Source organism: Sciurus carolinensis, chromosome 10 (assembly GCF_902686445.1).
Source record: "Sciurus carolinensis chromosome 10, mSciCar1.2, whole genome shotgun sequence".
NCBI lineage: Eukaryota > Metazoa > Chordata > Mammalia > Rodentia > Sciuridae > Sciurus > Sciurus carolinensis.
In genome coordinates, this window is record NC_062222.1 from 71658048 (window position 1) to 71682186 (window position 24139).

Consider the following 24139-nt stretch of genomic DNA (forward strand, 5'->3'; position numbering starts at 1 on the left):
CACACGTAATGTGTATTATTTAAAAGAAAGCACTCATTGAATATCTTGCCTGTATTAAATCTACATAACTTCTTTAAATTCTATACACTTTCACATATCATTTAGACAAAGCTCATACAAACATATTTAGCTCTCAGATCTATATATAAATGTCTCTAACCTATATGTTTAGAGTATTAAATATTTCAATGACATGAAATATCAGGTGATTATTTTATTAGCATTATAAAACAATCATTTAAAAGACTTTTAAACAAATAAGTACTGAAATTTGACTTTTAAAATGATTTTCCCAAAGTAATAAAACCTAACACACATTAAAAAATTGTCTTAATAATAGTAGATCAATGCTTCAAGACGACCTTGTTCTTCTAAACACAAAATTTGATTTCGGTTTTATATCAGTATATTAAATTCAACATTAGAAAAGCTTAAATAACTTTAATTGTGCTAATTATAGCCAAATTAATCACCTACACTAAGTTTTTGACATTTACTTTCCACATTTTTTAACTTTCTTAGACATCTACAACTTATTTACATTCTTAGTTTTGCCTTGTCTCTTTTTCCCCATCTTTTTTTTTTTTTTTCTTTTGCGGTGCTGGGGATCAAACCCAGGACCTTGTGCTTGCAAGGCAAGCACTCTACCAAAGGAGTTATCTCCCCAGCCCTTTTTTTTCCCCATCTTGCACTTCATCCTATTGGAAATAAAAGGAGCAATTGGCAAAAAATTCAGAAACATTACAAGAATTGTTTCAAAATGTAAACTTAAAAAGAGGTAAACAACTGTATGATATAAAGAAGTTAAAGTTATTAGGGTTTCATTAAATAAAATTTAAAAAATAAGTAAAAAGGAATTGTTTTTGGAATGAAAATGATTTTTTGTTTTGGTTTGTTTTTTTCTAAAGTGCATCTTTTATTCTTTCAAATAAATTTCAGGACTGTTTTTTCCAGTTCTCTGAAGAATATTTTTTGGATTTTGATGGAGATTGCATTGAATCTGTATATTACTTTGGGTGGTACGTCCATTTTAACAATATTAATTCTGCCTATCCATGAACACAGGTGGTCTTTATATCTTATTATGCCTTCTTCAATTACTTTCTTTAGTTTTCTAGTTTTCATTATAGAAGTCTTTCACCTCCTTGGTCAGATATATTTCTAGTTATTTAATGTTTGAGGGTATTGTGAATGGAATTGCTTTCCTGATTTCTTTCTCAATGGATTCATTATTGATGTATAGGAAAGCTATTTATTTTTGCATGTTGATTTTGTAAACTGCTACATTCCTCAATTCCTTTATCTGCTCTAGAGGTCTTCTGGTAGAGTTCTTTTTTCTTTGTCTTCTGCTATCAGTAAATAGAGATAATCTGATTTTGTCTTTTCCTATTTGTATACCTTTAATTTCCTTTTCTTATCTGATGGTTCTGGTTAGTTTGAAAAACTATATTGAAGAGGAATAGAACATCTTTGCCTTGTTCCAGGTTTTAAGGGAAGTATTTTCAGGTTTCCCCTTTCACTATGATATTGGCTTTCGGTTTGTCACATACAGGCTTTAAGATACTGAGGTATTTTCTATTCGTAGTTTCTTCTGTGTTTTTATTGTGAATGAGTGATAAAATTTCTTGAAGGCCTTCTCTGTATCTATTGAGATGAATAAGTGATTTTTGTCCTTTTTTCCATTTGTGTGATGAATTATATTGACTGATTTGTGCGTGTTAAATCATACTTGGAACTGTGGGATAAAACCAACTTAGACATGATATATAATCTTCTTAATATGTGGTTAAATACAATTTGCTACTATTTTATTAAGAATTTTTGCACCTAAGTTCATTGGGGATATTGGTCTGTAGTTTTCTTTCCTTCATATGTTCTTAAGTGGTTTCAATATCTGATTTTGGTGATAACTTTATTCATAGAATGAATTTGGAAGGGTTCCATCACTTTGTACTTCATGGAATAATTTGAGGATTGGCATTAGTTTTTCTTTAAAGGTTTGATGGGGGCTTCAAGATGGCAGACTAGAGGGTGGGTGCATTTCATGTTGCTCCAGGACTCAGGATTCAAGAAGAGGAGATATTGAGAGACTTGGGATCAACTCAAAGCCACCGGGTGAGTCTATCCCGTTGGGGAGGCATCCCGGATGGGGCGGTAGTCCTGGAATGCAGGGAACTTTGTGAAGTAGAGCTGCCAAACGAGACACCCCTCCCCCTGCTGGAGCAGTGAACACGGACAACTGGGAGCTTCACAGAGGAGGCCGCTCAGCACAGCACTTGGACTTGGAGCAACCACTGGGGCTCTAGGCAGCTGCCCAGAGGAGGAGGTGTGCAGCGAACTGTTTGGACTCAGAGTGACTGCTCCTGAACACCAGGGGGCAGCACGGAGGAGGAGGAGGAGTGCGGCGGGTCACTTGGACTCGGAGTGACTGTACCAGGGCTACGGGCGGTAGTCGGGAGGAAGAGGTGTGCAGTGAGTTCCTCGGACTCCTAGCTACTGCACCGGAACACCGGGCGACTGCCCAGAGGAAGAGGAGTGCGGCGGGTTGCTGGGACTCGGAGTGACTGTACGGGGATCCAGGTGGCTGCTCAGAGGAGGGGCCGCTAGCCAGGCGATTAGGTGCAGAGCAGGGTCCCAGGACCTAGGAGGCTTCTTGGTGGAAGAGCCACACAGAGACAAACTGAGGGACAGAGTGAAGGTTCCAGGACTGCAGGCAGATTCTCTGAGGAGAGACAGCCTAAGGAGACTCGTCTGCGAAGGGTGAGGTTCCCAGACCCAGGAGGTAGGTCCGGGCCCCTGGGAACATTGCAGAGGAAGGCAGCCCAGTCCAGGTGGTAGTTGTGGATTGAGGGGTATGATCGCCCACCGCCCGCGGGGACAATCACAACACATACGCTCTTGATCACAGGAACCAAAAGAGCCCCTTTATTCCACAAGTCTCCGACTTATATTGAGAACATCAGCCTATCAGAGAGTAGACTACCAGGAAAGTCAGCCTATCAAGGAACAGTCCCCAGGCAGATACCAGGATCGCCTCATATACAGCAGCCAACCAGAGTTACTTCCTAAAACTTGTTTACGAGTGCAGCTATGTCTGGCAAGCTGCCAGGTGCCATCTTAGAGATCAGGCCATGGTGCGGCTCTGGGGCCCTCAGAGCCCGCCCCTCACATCTCCCCCTTATTCTTTAAATAAAGAAAAGATGACTTGGGACCATGCCTGTCTTAGGTTGTCCATGGCAAATTACATCCTTACCCGTCATTGGAATTCTGACCTCCAGGCGTCAGAACCCTGTCTTAGGTTGGTATGCATTTCCACGGATCTTACCCGTCTTTGACTACTGGTCCAGCATGCTTAGCCATACTTGGGGGGATGTGCCTGTCTCAATGGCTGTCAAAGTCTGTACTATAGCCCGTTGATGACATTGGGCATCTTGGCGAGCTCTGATTTGGCTGCGTATAACATAGGCTGTCCCTAAGCAGATAATAATCAGAACAGCTACTGTTCCAGCCCACTGTTTACAAAGAGAACATCTCGGATACCGATGCAACTTGAACCCTGGTAGCATTGACTCTGAGTATCAAACGTAGATGACCAATTACCAGTAAGGTAGACAGAGAGATTTTTAGATAACATAACCACAGAGCTAAGGTTATAATAAGCAATAGGGGTGACACACACTGCTCTTAAAGGATAAACACATCCCAGTCCCAAAAGTTCTTGCAAGATATCCACTTGTTCTTGTAGTAAGTCCACTCTTTGATTTACAAGGAGTAAACCTGCTGTTAGATGTTGGTTTAGGGTCTCTTTAGTCTGTAAGGCTGCAGCTGTATTTTTGGCCAAGTGATTGACTGCTGTTGCTGTAGGTATGGCAGTTGCTAGTGCTGCTGTTGCAGAAACCACTATTGCAGTGACCATAGCCGCTGTGATGCCAAATTCTCTCCTGTTTCTTGATAGTAACACTGGCAATTCCGCATCTGTAACAGAGACTGGGACTGGTAGGAAGGTAGGAACACACATTAAGACTGCCAGCGGGAACCTAGAAGCATTCCAACATTGAGAGAGATAGCATAAATCTGAAGTACAATTGAGAGAAGCGGTTGTTTCGTTATTTCAGAAACATAAAAGGGGAAAACACACAAACTGGGGTAGGTGGAAAGGTACATAATTGAACTGTTCCTCCTAATAGACTGAAAAGAGGTTGTAAGTTAGTTCAAGGGGGGAAAGGCTACGAGCATCATGGTCATCAGGAGTATATTCAGCATCTTCATTTTGTTGGTCTGAGTTACTTGTTGGTAGCATTGGCACTGGTCGAGTTAGTCACTCAGGAACCCAGATAGGCAATGTTTTGTCCTGTGGAAACACACAAACCGAGCCGCGGCTCCAGTAAAGCACCGGGTCAGGGCCATTCCATTGTCCTATAAGAACATCCTTCCATTTTACCGTCACTCTATCATGTTGTTTATGATTGCCATGTCTCTCAGCGGCACAGCGACCCTCATTATCCAGAGTCAAAAATTTTTAAAATAAAGAGGCAAAGAGAAAGTTTATCTTTAGGGGACCTGAAGGTCTCCCCTATTCTCCCCTTTTGTTTATAAAGAGTATTTTTGAGGGTGAGATGTGCACGTTCAACAATATCTTGTCCTTGTGGGTTATAAGGTATACCTGTGGTTAGAGTTATTTCAAATTTAGTGAGAAATTGGTTCTTACCAAATTTAGTTTTTAAAGAAAAATTTAGACTCTATAACGTAGTACAATACTCTAACAGTTGCTTAACCATAATTGTATAAACCCCTATTTTTAAGACTAATTGTTCTAAAGAATAAAACTTAATAGACACAAAGTTAAGAGTAAATTAGTGTTTCTAAGAAATCCTTGTTATTTTACCATGTCATTTTACCATATAGATTAAACTTTGGTTTATATTAGAACATTAGTATTTCACCTTAGGAAAAACCTTAAATAGCTTTAAATGTTTCACATACATACAACCAACTTAGTTACATGCAAACTTGTTGAAACTTGCCCTTTACTTACATAGACTTTCTTAGCACTTACTTAGACCCTCATTTATTTCATCACACAAGCACTTTCTTACCCAGAAACATTTCCTTTTCCCTTTTATTAAATATATTTCCATACCCAGAACCTTTTATTTTCTCTTTCCTATTTGTTGACCCCTTTTTGTTCACATTCTGAAACAACTCTTATGAAATTTCTGAATTTAGATAAATTACTCTATTTTAACAAGATTAAATATTTTGTTATTTATAGTACTCTAATTGAAACACAGTTGATACTTTTAGAACCCTTTGTGTATAGAATTGTACCTGTTAGGACATAACTCTTAGTAACCTTGTTTTTAGTTTAGTGATGACACAAAACAATTTTCTGTACAAACACATTTGAGTAATCCCATGCATGTCAACTCTAATTCACTTATTTTCTTAAAAAAAAACCAAGATATTAGACAAGTGTCCTGAACAGTATTTGCCAGATTTTTCTTGTTGGAGGAAAGTCCTAGAAAAATTGATGTTAGACATTTTATAAACATCAAAATTATATTAGTTTGACCACCTAGAGACTTGCAAGTTATTTTCAAGACATCTTACTTCTATTCGTTTACCCAATTTAAATCGAACCTTTTTAAATCACGTGAATCAAAAATATTTGGATCCATTTTTAAATTTTAATTTTAGGAGCGCTCAATTTTGATACAGACAAAACATGACATTGGACAGCACGACATACACATAACACAAAGTCAAAGGCCTTGAAACTTTATAGGTGAATCTCCATTGCAATGTAAGAGATGTTCAAAGACTCTAGTTGAATAAAAAAAAATAGAACTGATCAAAAAAGTCATGAGCTCAAAAAATATGTAGAATTCAAAAAAAACAAGAGTCCTGGAAAAATGATACGGCCGTTAATTACTTTTAGTAAAGCACCATAAAATTTACTTTTGCTGGAGTTCAGGTAAGACTTTTTGCTCTTTTTTTTTCTTTTTTTTTTTTTTCTTTTTTCTTTTTGGGTTTGAGACCAGTCTCCTACTGAGCCTTCAGGCTTTCTCTATTTACATTTCAATGTAAGCCTTGACTGAGATTTGGATCTGAAAGGGGAGAAAATGTTCCAGCAGAAACTTGATGCCTAGGGCATTTTAACCCTTAATCCTGGTTAGTAATCAATTCAGGTTTGGACGCAGAAAATTGTGAAACAATTATCTCCCAATATTTGTGGGGACTGGGGCTACTATATCATACTCCTTACTAGGACATGCCACTGATGGTTGGGCTGGTTTGTTTAGGCGGCGGCTCTCTGGGGAGAAACTTGGAGCCCCCTTTGGGAGGTCCTGGAGAGAAGCAGGCCTTAAGGGCGGATAACGTAGGGCAGACTCCTAATGGGGGACCCTCCCCTAAACTGATTTCCCTCTTCCTAACAAGTTGTTCCTCACACCCAGTTTCATTTTCCTTGTCTGTCTCTGATCTTATTGATGCCCTTTCTGATGCTTTAGACCTTTCCTCTTTTATTTCCTCCAAAACCTCTTCCCCTTGTTTTATGGCCTCTCTGCATTTTTCAATATTAACTCCATTAACCTTCTAATCAGTGCACTTCCCTTTACTTATAAACCCTCCTTAAAAGTGAGGTACCAACATGAAGAATTAAAAAGTTACACAGGATGAAAATAAGCAGCTTGCTTTACTGAGAAAAGATGGAAATCATCTATGTGGCTAAATCAGCTTATGAGGGGCTATGGGTTCAACCAATTCCAATTTGGGAATTGCCCGAGTGATGCAATCAATATCAGCAAAAAGATCTGTTACTCCTTAAACTCTACAAGGACTATGACAGCTGCTTCCATTTTGTGAGCCTTGAGTTGAAGAGCCCTGTGCCTTGTTTCTTAAATGATTTGGTAACATCTTTCCCTCAACAGTAACCAATTTGCCCAATGTTTTTCTTTTCTGCACCTTGGGCAAAGACCTAAGGCATGAGGTGTAACAGATTTTACTATAGTTATCTCTTTTGTTAGGGCATTATCTCTTTGCTGCTGATTTTGTGCATCCATTGAAGCATATTGGCCTTCTCCTATTAACATCAACATTTCTATCAGGAAACCTTGCTACTATGTTTCTGCAAGCAGTTTCAACAGCTATTTCTTTGCCACTGAGCTCTCCAATTAGACATTGTCCTCCAGATAACACTGCTCTGCATACCTGTTTCCAATCAGTCTTAACTGCCTCTTTAAAGTTTTTCTAATGGTTGATGGTATCTCTATTTTGGTCCTCAAATACGGGCAGGTTCTACAAATTTTGAAGCTCTTTATATTAGATTTAGCTTTCTACTACCTTTTCCCCTAGTTCTTAAGTTTTCACTACCACTTGGTTATTTCTTTGGGGGTTCTTTGTATTAGATTTAGCTCTCCTTTTCCCCTTGTTCTTAAATTTTCTGAGTAATTGTTTTCTAGGTTACTACCACTCAATCCTTCCTCACTTTGTTCTCTTTAAGAGTTCTTTTCTGTTGCTATTAGATCCTGTTTATGAAGATCCTCTCCAAGATGTTCCCACTGTGGAATATTTAATAATCCTTCATCTAAAAACCAAGGAGCTACCTTCTCTATTGTATCTAAGAATGTTCTAGCAGTTTTGGTTTTTAAAGGTGTACCACTGGCCTTAAGCAGTTCCCGTAAGGGTTGTTGCATACGAACTTTTGATATTTCAGACCCCATCTTGTACAATGTAAGCCGCGTTCTGCATGCTCATCTAGTCCTTGAACCGCCTTTCGCTTAGTTCACTGTTTTTGGACCGCTTTCCGCTTAGTCCACTGTTTTACTTTCCTTTTGGAACCGCCTTCCGCTTAGTCCAGATAGTCGTGTACCGCGAACGTCAAGGCTGCCTTTCACTTGTTTATTTTTGACCTTTTTTTAACCGGTTTAACTTGTTAAAATTTTAGAATATCTTACCTTGTTTTCTTACTTATCCTCGTAAAGTTTTCATTCCCGGGTTTTGGCACCACTTATGATCGCCCACCGCCCGCGGGGACAATCACAACACATATGCTCTTGATCACAGGAACCAAAAGAGCCCCTTTATTCCACAAGTCTCCGACTTATATTGAGAACATCAGCCTATCAGAGAGTAGACTACCAGGAAAGTCAGCCTATCAAGGAACAGTCTCCAGGTAGATACCAGGATCGCCTCATATACAGCAGCCAACCAGAGTTACTTCCTAAAACTTGTTTACGAGTGCAGCTATGTTTGGCAAGCTGCCAGGCGCCATCTTAGAGATCAGGCCACGGTGCGGCTGTGGGGCCCTCAGAGCCCGCCCCTGACAGAGGGGAACCACTAGGACAGAAACTGACCAGGGAGACCTCCCCACCAGGTGAGTCTTTCCTGCTGGGTGAGGTTTTCCCACAAGGAAGGTAAAACCAGAGACACAGGCACAAACAGGCCTTGCCTCAGCCCACAGCCTAGTTCCCCTTTGGTTGACCATTGGTCAACAAGTGGAGGCACCTCTGCCCACTAGAAGGGAATATACCCCAACTGAAGGCCACCACCCCTAGAGAGGCAGCTTCCTTGTGGAGCACCGCATTATCAACTTCCTCCAAGATTTCAGGCTACTGAAGGATAAGAGGGGATATACTAGCAATCTTCAGGGACATTATAAGTCAATAGAGGAAATCTGCAATATCTCAGCGGTCCACTGATACCTGAACAATATGAGAAAACAAGGGAAGAAAATGCCCCAAACAAATCTAGATGATACATCAATAAAATCCAATGACAGCATGGCAGAAGAAATGACAGAAAGGGAGTTCAGAATGTACATAATTGAAATAATCAGGGAAGCAAATGATGAGATGAAAGAGTAAATGCAGGCATTGAATGATGAGATGAAAGAGCAAATGCAGGCATTGAATGAACACACCAATCGACAGTTAAAAGAGCAAATACAGGAAGAAAAAGATCATTTCAATAAAGACTTAGAGATATTGAAAAAAAAAACAAACAGAAATCCTTGAAATGAAGGAAACAATAAACTAAGTTAAAAACTCCATAGAAAGCATAACCAATAGGATAGAACACCTGGAAGACAGAACCTCAGATATTGAAGAAAAAATATTTAACCTTGAAAACAAAGTTGAACAAACAGAGAAGATGGTAAGAAATCATGAACAGAATCTCCAAGAACTATGGGATATAATGAAAAGGCCAAATTTGGGAATTATTGGGATTAAGGAAGGCTTAGAGAAAAAACCAAAGGAATGAACAATCTATTCAATGAAATAATATCAGAAAATTTCCCAAATCTGAAGAATGAAATGGAAAATCAAGTTCAAGAGGCTTATAGGACTCCAAATACATGAAATTACAACAGACCCACACCGAGGCATATTATAATGAAAATACCTAACATACAAAATAAAGACAGAATTTTAAAGGCTGTGAAAGAAAAGAACCAAATTACATTCAGGGGGAAACCAATACAGATAACAGCAGATTTTTCAATCCAGACCCTAAAAGCTAGAAGGGCCTGGAACAACATTTACCAAGCCCTAAAAGAAAATGGATGACAACCAAGAATCTTATACCCAGCAAAACTTACCTTCAAATTTGATGATGAAATAAAATCCTTCCATGATAAACAAAAGCTAAAGTAATTTACAAAAAGAAAGCCAGCATAACAGAACATTCTCAGCAAAATATTCCATGAGGAAGAGATAAAAAACAAAGAAGCAAAACAGCAAAGGGAGGAATTATCCTAAAGGAATTGTCATGTAAAGGAGGAACCAAGTCATGTCAAAAAAAATAATACAAATAAATAAAATTTTAAAAATGAACCAAATGACTGGGAATACAAATCATATCTCAATAATAACCCTGAATGTTAATGGCCTGAACTCATCAATCAAAAGACATAGACTGGCAGATTGGATTAAAAAGAACGATCCAACAATATGTTGCCTGCAAGAGACTCACCTCATAGAAAGAGATACCCATAGACTAAAGGTGAAAGGATGGGGAAAAACATACCATGCACATGGACTCAGCAAAAAAACTGGAGTATCCATCCTCATTTCAGATAATATGGACTTCAAGCCGAAGTTAGTCAGAAGAGATAAAGAGGACATTTCATACTGCTTAAGGGAAGCATAAATCAGCAAGATATAACAATCATAAACATCTATGCCCCAAACAGTGGCTCATCCATGTATGTCAAACAAATCCTTCTCAATTTCAGAAACCAAATAGACCATAACACAATAATACTAGGTGATTTTTAACACGCCTCTCTCACCACTGGACAGATCTTCCAAACAAAAATTGAACAAAGAAACCATAGATCTCAATAACATAATCAATAATTTAGACTTAACAGACATTTATAGAACATACCATCCAACCAAGAGCGAATAAACTTTCTTCTCAGCAGCACATGGATCCTTCTCTAAAATAGATCATATATTATGCCACAAAGCTAATGTTAGCAAATACGAGAAGATAGAGACACTGCCTTGTATTCTATCAGATCATAATGGATTGAAGTTAGAAATAAATGAAAGAGTAAAAAACAGAAACTACTCCAACACCTGGAGTATGATGAATGGATAACAGAAGATATTAGGAAGGAAATTAAAAAATTCTTAGAGGTAAATGAGAAAAAAAGAAATATCATATCAAAATCTCTGGGACACTATGAAAGCAGTACTTAGAGGAAAATTTATTTCATGGAGCGCATTCAATAAAAGAAGTAAAACTCAACAAATAAATGACCTAACACTACAGTTCAAAGCCCTAGAAAAAGAAGAACAGGCCAACACCAAAAGTAGTAGAAGTCAGGAAATAGTTAAACTCAGAGCTGAAATCAATGAAATTGAAACAAAAGAAACAATACAAAAAAATTGACAAAATAAATAGTTGGTTCTTCGAAAAAATAAACAAAATTGATAAACCTTTAGCCACACTAACAAAGAGAAGACGAGAGAAAACCCAAATCACTAAAATTCGAAATGAACAAGGAAATATCACAACAGACACGACCGAAATACAAAACATAATTAGAAGCTATTTTGAAAATCTATACTCCAACAAAATAGAAAATTTCGAAGACATCAACAGGTTTCTAGAGACATATGAATTGCCTAAACTGAACGAGGAGGACATACACAATTGAAATAGACCAATTTCAAGTAATGAAATAGAAGAAGTCATCAAAAGCCTACCAACAAAGCAAAGTCCAGGACCAGATGGGTTCTCAGTCGAGTTCTACAAAATCTTTAAAGAAGAGCTCATTCCAATACTTCTTAAAGTATTCCATGAAATAGAAAGGAGGGAACCCTCCCAAACTCATTCTTATGAAGCCAATATAACCCTGATACCTAAACCAGACAGAGACACATCAAGGAAAGAAAATTTCAGACCAATATCCTTAATGAACATTGACGCAAAAATTCTCAACAAAATTTTAGCAAATTGCAAACAAAAACATATTAAAAAGATGGTGCATCATGATCAAGTGGGTTTCATCCCAGGGATGCAAGGTTGGTTCAACATCAGGAAATCAATAAATGTAATTCACCATATCAATAGACTTAAAGTCAAGAATCACATGATTATTTCAATAGATGCAGAAAAAGCATTTGATAAAATACAGTACCCCTTCATGCTCAAAACACTAGAAAAAATAGGGATAGTGGGAACATTCCTTAACATTGTAAAGGCCATCTATGCTAAGCCCATGGCTAATATCATTCTAAATGGTGAAAAACTGAAAGCATTCCCCCTAAAAACTGGAACAAGGCAGGGATGCCCTCTTTCACCACTTCTATTCAATATGGTCCTTGAAACTCTAGCCAGAGCAATTAGACAGACCAAAGAAATTAAAGGTATACGAATAGGAAAAGAAGAACTCAAACTATCCCTATTTGCTGATGATATGATTATATATTTAGAGGAACCTGGAAATTCCACCAGAAAACTTTTAGAACTCATAAGTGAATTCAGTAAGGTAGCAGGTTACAAGATCAATGCTCATAAATTCAATGCATTTTTAAGAATAAGTGATGAATCTTCAGAAAGAGAAATTAGGAAAACTACCCCATTCACAATAGCCTCGAAAAAAATAAAACACTTGGGAATCAATCTCACAAAAGAGGTGAAAGACCTCTACAATGAGAACTACAGAACACTAAAGAAAGAAATTAAAGAAAACCTCAGAAGATGGAAAGATCTCCCATGTTCCTGGATAGGCAGAATTAATATTGTCAAAATGGCCATACTACCAAAAGTGCTATTCAGATTCAATGCAATACAATTAAAATCCCAATGACGTACCTTACAGAAATAGAGCAAGCAATCATGAAATTCATCTGGAAGAATAAGAAACCCAGAATAGCTAAAGCAATCCTTAGCAGAAAGAGCAAAGCAGGGGATATCGCAATACCAGATCTTCAATTCTCCTACAAAGCAATAGTAACAAAAACGGCATGGTATTGGTACCAAAATAGAAAGGTGGATCAATGGTACAGAATAGAGGACACGGACACAAACCCAAATAAATACAATTTTCTCATACTAGACAAAGGGGCCAAAAATATGCAATGGAGAAAAGATAGCCTCTTCAACAAATGGTGCTGGGAGAATTGGAAATCCATATGCAACAGAATGAAACTAAACCCATATCTCTCACCATGCACAAAACTAAACTCAAAATGGATTAAGGACCTTGGAATCAGACCAGAGACCCTGCAGATTATAGAAGAAAAAGTAGGTCCAGATCTTCAACATGACGGTTTAGGACCAGACTTCCTCAACAGGACTCCCATAGAACAAGAAATAAAAGCAAGAATTAATAACTGGGATAGATTCAAACTAAAAAGCTTTCTCTCAGCAAAGGAAACTATCAGCAATGCGAAGAAAGAGCCTACAGAGTGGGAGAAAATCTTTGCCAATCATACTTCAGATAGAGTACTAATCTCCAGAATCTATAAAGAACTCAAAAAACTCTACACCAAGAATGCAAATAACCCAATCGACAAATGGGCTAAGGAAATGAACAGACACTTCACAGAAGAAGATCTACAAGCAATCAACAAACATATGGAAAAATGTTCAACATCTCTAGTAATAAGAGAAATGCAAATCAAAACCACCCTAAGATTCCATTTCACCCCAATTAGAATGGCGATTATCAAGAATACAAGCAACAACAGGTGTTGGCGATGATGTGGGGAAAAAGGAACATTCATACATTGCTGGTGGGGCTGCAAATTAGTGCGGCCACTCTGGAAAGCAGTATGGAGATTCCTTAGGAAACTTGGAATGGAACCACCATTTGACCCAGCTATCACACTCCTTGGTCTATACCCAAAGGACTTAAAATCAGCATACTACAGAGATACAGCCACATCAAAGTTCATAGCTGCTTATTCACAATAGCCAGACTGTGGAACCAACCTAGATGCCCTTCAGTTGATGAATGGATAAAGAAACTGTGGTATATATATACAATGGAATATTACTCAGCCATAAAGAATGATAAAGTTATGACATTTGCAGGCAAATGGATGAAATTGGAGAATATCATGCTAAGTGAGATAAGCCAATCTCAAAAAACCAAAGGACGAATGATCTTGCTGATAAGTGGATGATGACACATAATGGGGGGTGGGAGGGGTTAGTGTTAGGGTTAGAGTTAGGGTTAGGGAGGAGGGCAAGAATGGAGGAAGGACTGTATAGAGGGAAAAGAGGGGTGGGAGGGGTGGGGGTAAGGGAAAAAATAACAGAATGAATCAAACAACATTACCCTATGTAAATTTATGATTACACAAATGGTACGCCTTACTCCATGTACAAACAGAGAAACAACATGTATCCCATTTGTTTACAATAAAAAAAAAAAGAAAAAAATAAAGAAGTGGTGAAAGAAGGCATCTCCGTCTTGTTCCAGTTTTTAGAGGGCTCTTTCAATTTTTCTCCATTTAGGATGATGTTGGCCATGGACTTAGCATAGATAGCTTTTACAATGTTCAGGTATGTTCCTACTATCTCTAGTTTTTCTTGTTTTGTGAACATGAAGAGGTACTGTATTTTGTCAAATGTTTTTTTCTGTGTATATTGAGATAATCATATGATCTTGTCTTTCAGTCTATTGATGTGATGTATTATGTTTATTGATTTTGAACCAACATTGCATTCCAGGGAGGAACCCCACTTGATCGCGTTGCACTATCTTTTTAATAAGTTTTTGCGTGCAATTTGCCAGAATTTTATTGAGCATATTTGTGTCTATGTTCACCAGAGATATTGGTCTGAAGTTTTCTTTCCTTGATGTGTCTTTGTCTGGTTTTGGTATAAGGGTGATACTAAACTCACAGAATGAGTTTGGGAGAGTTCTCTCCTTTTCTAATTTATGGAATAATTTGAGGAGTATTAGTGTTAATTCTTCTTTGAAGGTCTATTAGAACTTGTCTGAGAATCCATCTGGTCCTGGACTTTTCTTGGTTGGTAGGCTTTTGATGGAGTCTTCTATTTCATTGCTTGAAATTGATGTGTTTAAATTGTGTATGTCCTCCTGCATCAGATTGTGTAGATCATATGTCTCTAGAATTTGTCAGTGTCTTCAATATTTCTATTTTATTTGAGTATAAATTTTCAAAATAGTTTCTATTTATCTCCAGTATTTCAGTATTATCTGTTGTGCTAGTTCCTTTTTCATCACAAATTTTAATAATTTGAGTGTTCTCTCTATTTCTCTTTGTTAGTGTGACTAAATGTTTATTGATTTTCTTTATTTTTTCAAAGAACCAACTTTTTGTTTTGTCAACTTTTTTGTTTCTTTTGTTTCAATTTCATTGATTTCTGCTCTGATTTTAATTATTTCCTGTCTTCTGGTTTTGGTGCTGATTTGTTCTTTTTCTAGGGCTTTGAGCTGTAATGTTAAGTCATTTATTTGTTGAGTTTTTGTTCTTTTAATGTATGAGCTCAATGCAATGAGCTTTCCTCTTAGCACTGCCTTCATAGTGTTCCAGAGATTTTGGTATGTTGTATCAGTGTTCTCTTTTACCTCTAAGTATTTTTTTTTCCTCCTTGATTTCTTCTTTTATCTCTTCATCATTCAGTAGCATGCCGTTTAGTTCCAGGTTTTGGAGTAGCTTCTATTTTTTATTGTATTGTGTATTTCTAGTTTCATTCCATTATGATCTGATAGAATACAGGATAGGATTTCTATTTTTTATTTTTTATTTATTGAGAGTTGCTTTGTGGTATAACATATGGTCTATTTTAGAGAATGATCCATGTGCTGCAGAGAAGAAAGTGTATTTGTTCAATGATGGATGAAATACTCTGTATATGTCTGTTAAGTCTAAATCATTGATTGTATTATTTAATTCTATAGTTTCTTTGTTTAATTTTTCTTTGAAAGGTCTATCCAGTGATGAGAGAGTTGTGTTAAAGTCATGCAGTATTTTTGTGACATGGTCTATTTGATTCTTGAAATGGTGAAGACTTTGTTTGATGTACATAGATGCTCCATTATTTGGGGCATATGTATTTACAATTGTTGTCTTGTTGGTGTTTGATTCTCTTAAGTAGTATGAAATGTCTTTCTTTATCTTTTCTGACTAACTTTGGTTTGAAGTCCAGTTTGTCTGATATGAGGATGGAAACCCCAGCTTGTTTATACAGTTCATGTGAATGATAGTTTTTTTCCCAATCTTTCACCTTCAGTCTGTGGATATCTTTTCCTAGGAGGTAGTCTCTTGAAGACAAGAGACTGTTGGGTTTTTTTTTTTTTTTTTTTGGTACTGGGGATTGAACTCAGGGGCACTCAACCACTGAGCCACATCTCCAGCCCTATTTTGTATTTTATTTAGAGGCAAGGTCTCACTGAGTTGCTCAGTGCCTCGCTGTTGCTGAGGCTGGCTTTGAATTCAAGACCCTCTGCCTCAGCCTCCTGAGCTGCTGGGATTACAGGCATGTGCCACAGCGCCTGGCCTTTTTAAAAAAAATTTATATTTTTTTAGTTGTTGATGGACAATTTCTTTCTTTCTTTCTTTCTTTCTTTATTTATATGTGGTGCTAAGAAATTAACCCAGTGCCTCACACAAGATAGGTGAGTGCTTTACTGCTGAGCCACACCCCCAGTCCTGGGATCATTTTTTAAAATCCAATCTGTCAGACTATGTCTTTTTGTGTGTGTGTGTGTGTGTGTGTGTGTGGTGCTGAGTATCAAACTCATGGCCTTGTGCTTACAAGGCAAGCACTCTACCAACTGAGCTATCTCCCCAGCCCTTAGTCTATGTCTTTTGATTGATGAGTTTAGACCATTATCATTCAGGGTTAATATTGAGATACGATTTGTGTTCCTGGTCATTTTGGTTTATTTTTGGTTTTTAACTTGACTTAATTTCTCCGTTGATTGACCTTTCCTTTAGTGGAGTTCCTCCCTTTGCTGGTTTTCATTTTTTTTTTGTTTGTTTGTTTATTTGTTTGTTTCATTTCCCCTCATGGGATATTTTGCTGAGAATGTTCTATAGTGCAGACGTTCTAGTTGTGAATTCTTTTAACTTCTGTTTATCATGGAAGGTTTTTATTTCATCTTCAAATCTGAAACTTAATTTTGCTGGATATAAAATTCTCGGTTGGCATCCGTTTTCTTTCAGAGCTTGATATATGTTATTCCAGGACCTCCTGGCATTGAGGGTCTGGGTTGAGCAATCAACTGAGATCCAAATTGTTTTCTCCCTATATGTAATTTCATTTTTTTTCTTGCAGCCTTTAAAGCCTGTAGTCTTTATTCTGTATGCTAGTCATTCTCATTATAATGTGCCCTGGTATGGGTCCGCTGTAATTTTGTACATTTGGGGTCCTGTAAGACTTTTGTAGTTGATTTTCCATTTCATTCTTTATATTTGAAAAGTTTTCTGATATTATGTCATTTAAAAAATTGTGCATTCCTTTGGTTTATGTCTCCACACCTTTATCTGTTCCAATAAATCTTACATTTGGTCTTTTCATGTTGTCATATGTTTCTTGGAAGTTCTCTTCATGGTTTCTTATCATCTTCTCTGTGTGGTCAACTTTATTTTCAAGAGTATATATTTTGTCTTAAGTGTCTGAGGTTCTGTCTTCCAAGTGGTCTAGTCTGTTGGTGATACTTTCCATTGAATTTTTAATTTGGTTTATTGTTTCCTTCATTTTGAGGATTTCTGCTCAATTCCTTTTTATTATCTATACCTCTTTATTGAAGCAATCTTTCACTTCCTGTGTTTTCTCTCCAATACCATCCTTTATTTTGAAGGTCAATCTAACTATATATTTTCTAAACTCCTTCTCTGACATTTCTTCTACTGTGTTCTCTATGGATTCTATTTTTTGAACATTTTGGTTATATCTGAGACACTTTGTTCCCATGTTTTTTCATGTTGTTTGTGTGTCTTCTCATCTAGTGGTATGGAGCTAAGGTAGTATAGATTCTACCCTGTAGTCTTATAGTGTCCCTGAAGGCTTCCAGTACCTCACCTTTAAGGATATCAATATTAACAGCACCCAATGCAAATGATATACCACCTTTAACCAAATGACTCCTACTAAGGCGTTTACAGTTTTGTCACAATAGACAGAAATGAAGTTTTCAATTATTGTCTACAATATAAACAGTAAATTTGCTAAAAGCATTTACTGTTGCAAATGATGGACAATGAGGGAACAGAAGTAGTGTAAGATGTGATGTTTATGAGGGAGAGGGAGAGAAGAGGTAAAAATTTATAGGAAGAGGAAGGGAGGAACTAATAGGGTTGGAAGTAATAGTGAGAAAGAGAATCCAGGTAGACAGGTAGGTGAGAGAAAAAAATATGTACAGATTTTTTAAAAAGTCAAAATATAAGAATAAACAACAAAACTATCATGTACTATTCAGACATTCCATTCCTCAATAAATTGATGCATGAAAAATATTTGGATTCAAAGATATTAGAGGTGTGTGTGAGAGAGAGGGTAAAAAAAGAGAGAGAAAAAAAGAAGGAACTTCTCAATGGAAAATTCTGTTGGTTTTCAAAAATTTTCTCAGCTTTCCTTCTCTGAAGATAGGTGGGGCTATCTGAAGTTTATGTTTGCTCCATTCCGGGTTCAATTTGGTAGGTCATATATCTCTAGGAATTTGTTGAGGTCTTCAAGGTTTTCTGTTTTATTGGAGTATACATTTTCAAAATAGTTTCTGATTATCCTGTGACATTTTATCTTTCATCATGAATTTTAGTAATTTGAGCTGTTTCCCTCTACTCTTGGTAAGTCTTGCTAAGGGTTTATTGATTTTTAAAATTTTTTTTCAAAAACCAACTTTTTGAATTTTTTTCTTTCAATTTCATTGATTTCAGCTCTGATTTTAATTATTTCCTGTTTTATTCTGCTTTTGGTTTTGATTTGTTCTTCATTTTTTAGGACATTGAGGTGTAATGTTAGGTTATTATTTGGGGTCTTTCTTTCTTTTAATTAATGAGCTCAGTGCTATGAACTTTCCCCTTAGAACCACCTTCCTAGGGTCCCAGAGAATTTGATAGGTTTTGTCATTACTGTCATTTACCTCTGAGTGTTTTTTTTATTTCACCCCTGATTTCTTCTGCTACCCATTTGTCATTCAATAGCACATAATTTAGTCTCCAGCTGTTAGAGTAGCTTCCTTTATCTTATCATACTTCAGTCCATTATGATCTGATAAAGTGAAGGCATTACCTTTATTTTTTATATTGCTAATAGTTACTTTATGGCCTACTATATAGTCTGTTTTAGAAAATTATTCATGTGCTGCAGAGAAGAGTGTATTCAGTAACTGATGGATGAAATATTCCATATATATCTGTTAAGTCTAAATTATTCATTGTATTATCTAGTTCCATAGCTTCTTTGTTTAGTTATTGTTTTTAAGTTCTATCCAGTGATTAGAAAGCATGTTTAAATCACTCAGTATTATTGTGTTGTGATCTATTTGATTCTTGAAATTGAGAAAGGTTGTTTGATGTACATAGATGATCCATTGTTTGGGTAATAAATATTTTTTTTTTTTTTTTTTTTTTAAAGAAACTATTCTTTATTCAGGCCGGTAACTCTTTCCCACAGCCAAGTCATTGTGCAGAGATGTTCTGATAGGATAAGAAACCACAGCAGCAGAACTGACCATCTGTGAATTTAAATCAAGACTTTGTCCTTACAGTATTTCATATTTTACTCTACAAAGCAACATCTAACAGCATGGCATAGAAATTGATTGTAGTAGACCATGACACTATTGTTTTTTATGTGTTTTTTTTTTTTTTTCTTTTTATTGTAAACAAATGGGATACATGTTGTTTCTCTATTTGTACATGGCGTAAAGGCATACCATTTGTGTAATCATAAATTTACATAGGGTAATGTTGTTTGATTCATTCTGCCATTTTTTCCCTTCCCCCCCTCCCCTCCCACCCTTCCCCTCCATCTATACAGTCCTTCCTTCCTCCATTCCTGCCCCCCTCCCTAAACCCAACTCCAACCCCAACACTACCCCTTCCCACCCCCATTATGTGTCATCATCCACTTATTAGCGATATCATTCTTCCTTTGGTTTTTTGAGATTGGCTTATCTCACTTAGCATGATATTCTCCAGTTTCATCCATTTGCCTGCAAATGCCATAATTTTATCATTCTTTATGGCTGAGTAATATTCCATTGTATATATATACCACATTTTCTTTATCCATTCATCAATTGAAGGACATCTAGGTTGGTTCCACAATCTGGCTATTGTGAACTGAGCAGCTATGAACATTGATGTGGCTGTATCTCTGTAATATGCTGATTTTAAGTCCTTTGGGTATAGGCCAAGGAGTGGGATAGCTGGGTCAAATGGTGTTTCCATTCCAAGTTTTCTAAGGAATCTCCACACTGCTTTCCAGAGTGGCTGCACTAATTTGCAGCCCCACCAGCAATGTAAGAGTGTACCTTTCTCCCCACATCCTCGCCAACACCTGTTGTTGGTTGTATTCTTGATAATTGCCATTCTAATTGGGGTGAGATGGAATCTTAGGGTGGTTTTGATTTGCATTTCTCTTATTACTAGAGATGTTGAACATTTTTCCATATGTTTGTTGATTGCTTGTACATCTTCTTCTGTGAAGTGTCTATTCATTTCCTTAGCCCATTTGTCAATTGGATTATTTACATTCTTGGTGTAGAGTTTTTTGAGTTCTTTATAGATTCTGGAGATTAGCGCTCTATCTGAAGTATGATTGGCAAAGATTTTCTCCCACTCTGTAGGCTCTTTCTTTGCATTGCTGATAGTTTCCTTTGCTGAGACAAAGCTTTTTAGTTTGAATCTATCCCAGTTATTAATTCTTGCTTTTATTTCTTGTGCTATGGGAGTCCTGTTGAGGAAGTCTGGTCCTAAGCCGACATGTTGAAGCTCTGGACCTACTTTTTCTTCTATAAGATGCAAGGTCTCTGGTCTGATTCCGAGATCCTTAATCCATTTTGAGTTTAGTTTTGTGCATGGTGAGAGATATGGGTTTAGTTTCATTCTGTTGCATATGGATTTCCAATTCTCCCAGCACCATTTGTTGAAGAGGCTATCTTTTCTCCATTGCATATTTTTGGCCCCTTTGTCTAGTATGAGAAAATTGTATTTATTTGGGTTTGTGTCCGTGTCCTCTATTCTGTACCATTGATCCACCTTTCTATTTTGGTACCAATACCATGCCGTTTTTGTTACTATTGCTTTGTAGTAGAGTTGAAGATCTGGTATTGCGATACCCCCTGCTTCACTCTTTCTGCCAAGGATTGCTTTAGCTATTCTGGGTTTTTTATTCTTCCAGATGAATTTCATAATTGCTTGCTCTATTTCTGTAAGGTACATCATTGGGATTTTAATTGGAATTGCATTGAATCTGAATAGCACTTTTGGTAGTATGGCCATTTTGACAATATTAATTCTTCCTATCCAAGAACATGGGAGATCTTTCCATCTTCTAAGGTTTTCTTGAATTTCTTTCTTTAGTGTTCTGTAGTTCTCATTGTAGAGGTCTTTCACCTCTTTTGTGAGATTGATTCCCAAATACTTTATTTTTTTCGAAGCTATTGTGAATGGGGTAGTTTTCCTAATTTCTCTTTCTGAAGATTCATCGCTTATATATAAAAATGCCTTCGATTTATGTGCATTGATCTTATATCCCGCTACTTTACTGAATTCACTTATGAGATCTAAAAGTTTTCTGGTGGAATTTCCTGGTTCCTCTAAGTATACAATCATATCATCAGCAAATAGGGATAGTTTGAGTTCTTCTTTTCCTACTCGTATCCCTTTAATTTCTTTGGTCTGTCTAATTGCTCTGGCTAGAGTTTCAAGGACGATATTGAATAGAAGTGGTGAAAGAGGGCATCCCTGCCTTGTTCCAGTTTTTAGAGGGAATGCTTTCAGTTTTTCACCATTAAGAATGATATTAGCCATGGGTTTAGCATAGATGGCCTTTACAATGTTAAGGAATGTTCCCACTATCCCTATTTTTTCTAGTGTTTTGAGCATGAAGGGGTGCTGTATTTTATCAAATGCTTTTTCTGCATCTATCGAAATAATCATGTGATTCTTGACTTTAAGTCTATTGATATGGTGAATTACATTTATTGATTTCCTGATGTTGAACCAACCTTGCATCCCTGGGATGAAACCCACTTGATCATGGTGCACTATCTTTTTAATATGTTTTTGTATGCGATTTGCTAAAATTTTGTTGAGAATTTTTGCGTCGATGTTCATTAAGGATATTGGTCTGAAATTTTCTTTCCTTGATGTGTCTCTGTCTGGTTTAGGAATCAGGGTAATATTGGCTTCATAGAATGAGTTTGGGAGAGTTCCCTCCTCTTCTATTTTCTGGAATACTTTGAGAAGTATTGGAATGAGTTCTTCTTTAAAAGTTTTGTAGAACTCGGCTGAGAACCCATCTGGTCCTGGACTTTTCTTTGTTGGAAGGCTTTTGATGACTTCTTCTATTTCATTACTTGAAATTGGTCTATTTAAATTGTGTATGTCCTCCTCGTTCAGTTTAGGCAATTCATATGTCTCTAGAAACCTGTTGATGTCTTCGAAATTTTCTATTTTGTTGGAGTATAGATTTTCAAAATAGCTTCTAATTATGTTTTGTATTTCGGTCGTGTCTGTTGTGATATTTCCTTGTTCATTCTGAATTTTAGTGATTTGGGTTTTCTCTCGTCTTCTCTTTGTTAGTGTGGCTAAAGGTTTATCAATTTTGTTTATTTTTTCGAAGAACCAACTATTTATTTTGTCAATTTTTTGTATTGTTTCTTTCGTTTCAATTTCGTTGATTTCAGCTCTCAGTTTAACTATTTCCTGTCTTCTACTACTTTTGGTGTTGGCCTGTTCTTCTTTTTCTAGGGCTTTGAGCTGTAGTGTTAGGTCATTTATTTTTTGAGTTTTACTTCTTTTATTAAATGCGCTCCATGAAATAAATCTTCCTCTAAGTACCGCTTTCATAGTGTCCCAGAGATTTTGATATGTTGTTTCTTTGTTCTCGTTTACCTCTAAGAATTTTTTAATTTCCTTCCTAATATCTTCTGTTATCCATTCATCATATAGTAGCATATTGTTTAATCTCCAGGTGTTGGAGTAGTTTCTGTTTTTTACTCTTTCATTAATTTGTAACTTCAATCCATTATGATCTGATAGAATACAAGGTAGTGTCTCTATCTTCTTGTATTTGCTGACATTAGCTTTGTGGCATAATATATGGTCTATTTTAGAGAAGGATCCATGTGCTGCTGAGAAGAAAGTGTATTCACTCTTGGTTGGATGGTATATTCTATAAATGTCTGTTAAGTCTAAATTATTGATTGTGTTATTGAGATCTATGGTTTCTTTGTTCAATTTTTGTTTGGAAGATCTGTCCAGTGGTGAAAGAGGCGTGTTAAAAACACCTAGTATTATTGTGTTATGGTCTATTTGGTTTCTAAAATTGAGAAGGATTTGTTTAACATATATGGATGAGCCACTGTTTGGGGCATAGATGTTTATGATTGTTATATCTTGCTGATTTATGCTTCCCTTAAGCAGTATGAAATGTCCTTCTTTATCCCTTCTAACTAACATTGGCTTGAAGTCCACTTTATCTGAAATGAGGATGGATACTCCAGCTTTTTTGCTGAGCCCATGTGCATGGTATGTTTTCCCCCATCCTTTCACCTTTAGTCTATGGGTATCTCTTTCTATGAGGTGAGTCTCTTGCAGGCAACATATTGTTGGATCTTTCTTTTTAATCCAATCTGCCAGTCTATGTCTTTTGATTGATGAATTCAGGCCATTAACATTCAGGGTTATTATTGAGATATGATTTGTATTCCCAGTCATTTGGTTCATATTTAAAATTTTTTTGACACATCTTGGTTCCTCCTTTATTTGACAGTTCCTTTAGGATAATTCCTCCCTTTGCTGATTTGCTTCTTTGTTTTTTATCTCTTCCTCATGGAATATTTTGCTGAGAATGTTCTGTAATGCTGGCTTTCTTTTTGTAAATTCTTTTAGCTTTTGTTTATCATGGAATGATCTTATTTCATCGTCAAATTTGAAGGTAAGTTTTGCTGGGTATAAGATTCTTGGTTGGCATCCATTTTCTTTCAGAGCTTGAAAAATGTTGTTCCAGGCCCTTCTAGCTTTTAGGGTCTGGATTGAAAAATCTGCTGATATCCGTATTGGCTTCCCCCTGAATGTAATTTGGTTCTTTTCTCTCACAGCCTTTAAAATTCTGTCTTTATTTTGTATGTTAGGTATTTTCATTATAATGTGCCTTGGTGTGGGTCTGTTGTAATTTTGTGTATTTGGAGTCCTATAAGCCTCTTGAACTTGATTTTCCATTTCATTCTTCAGATTTGGGAAATTTTCTGATATTATTTCTTCAAATAGATTGTTCATTCCTTTGGTTTGTTTCTCTAAGCCTTCCTCAATCCCAATAATTCTCAAATTTGGCCTTTTCATGATATCCCATAGTTCTTGGAGATTCTGTTCATGATTTCTCACCATCTTCTCTGTTTGTTCAACTTTGTTTTCGAGGTTAAATATTTTGTCTTCAATATCTGAAGTTCTGTCTTCCAGCTGTTCTATCCTAT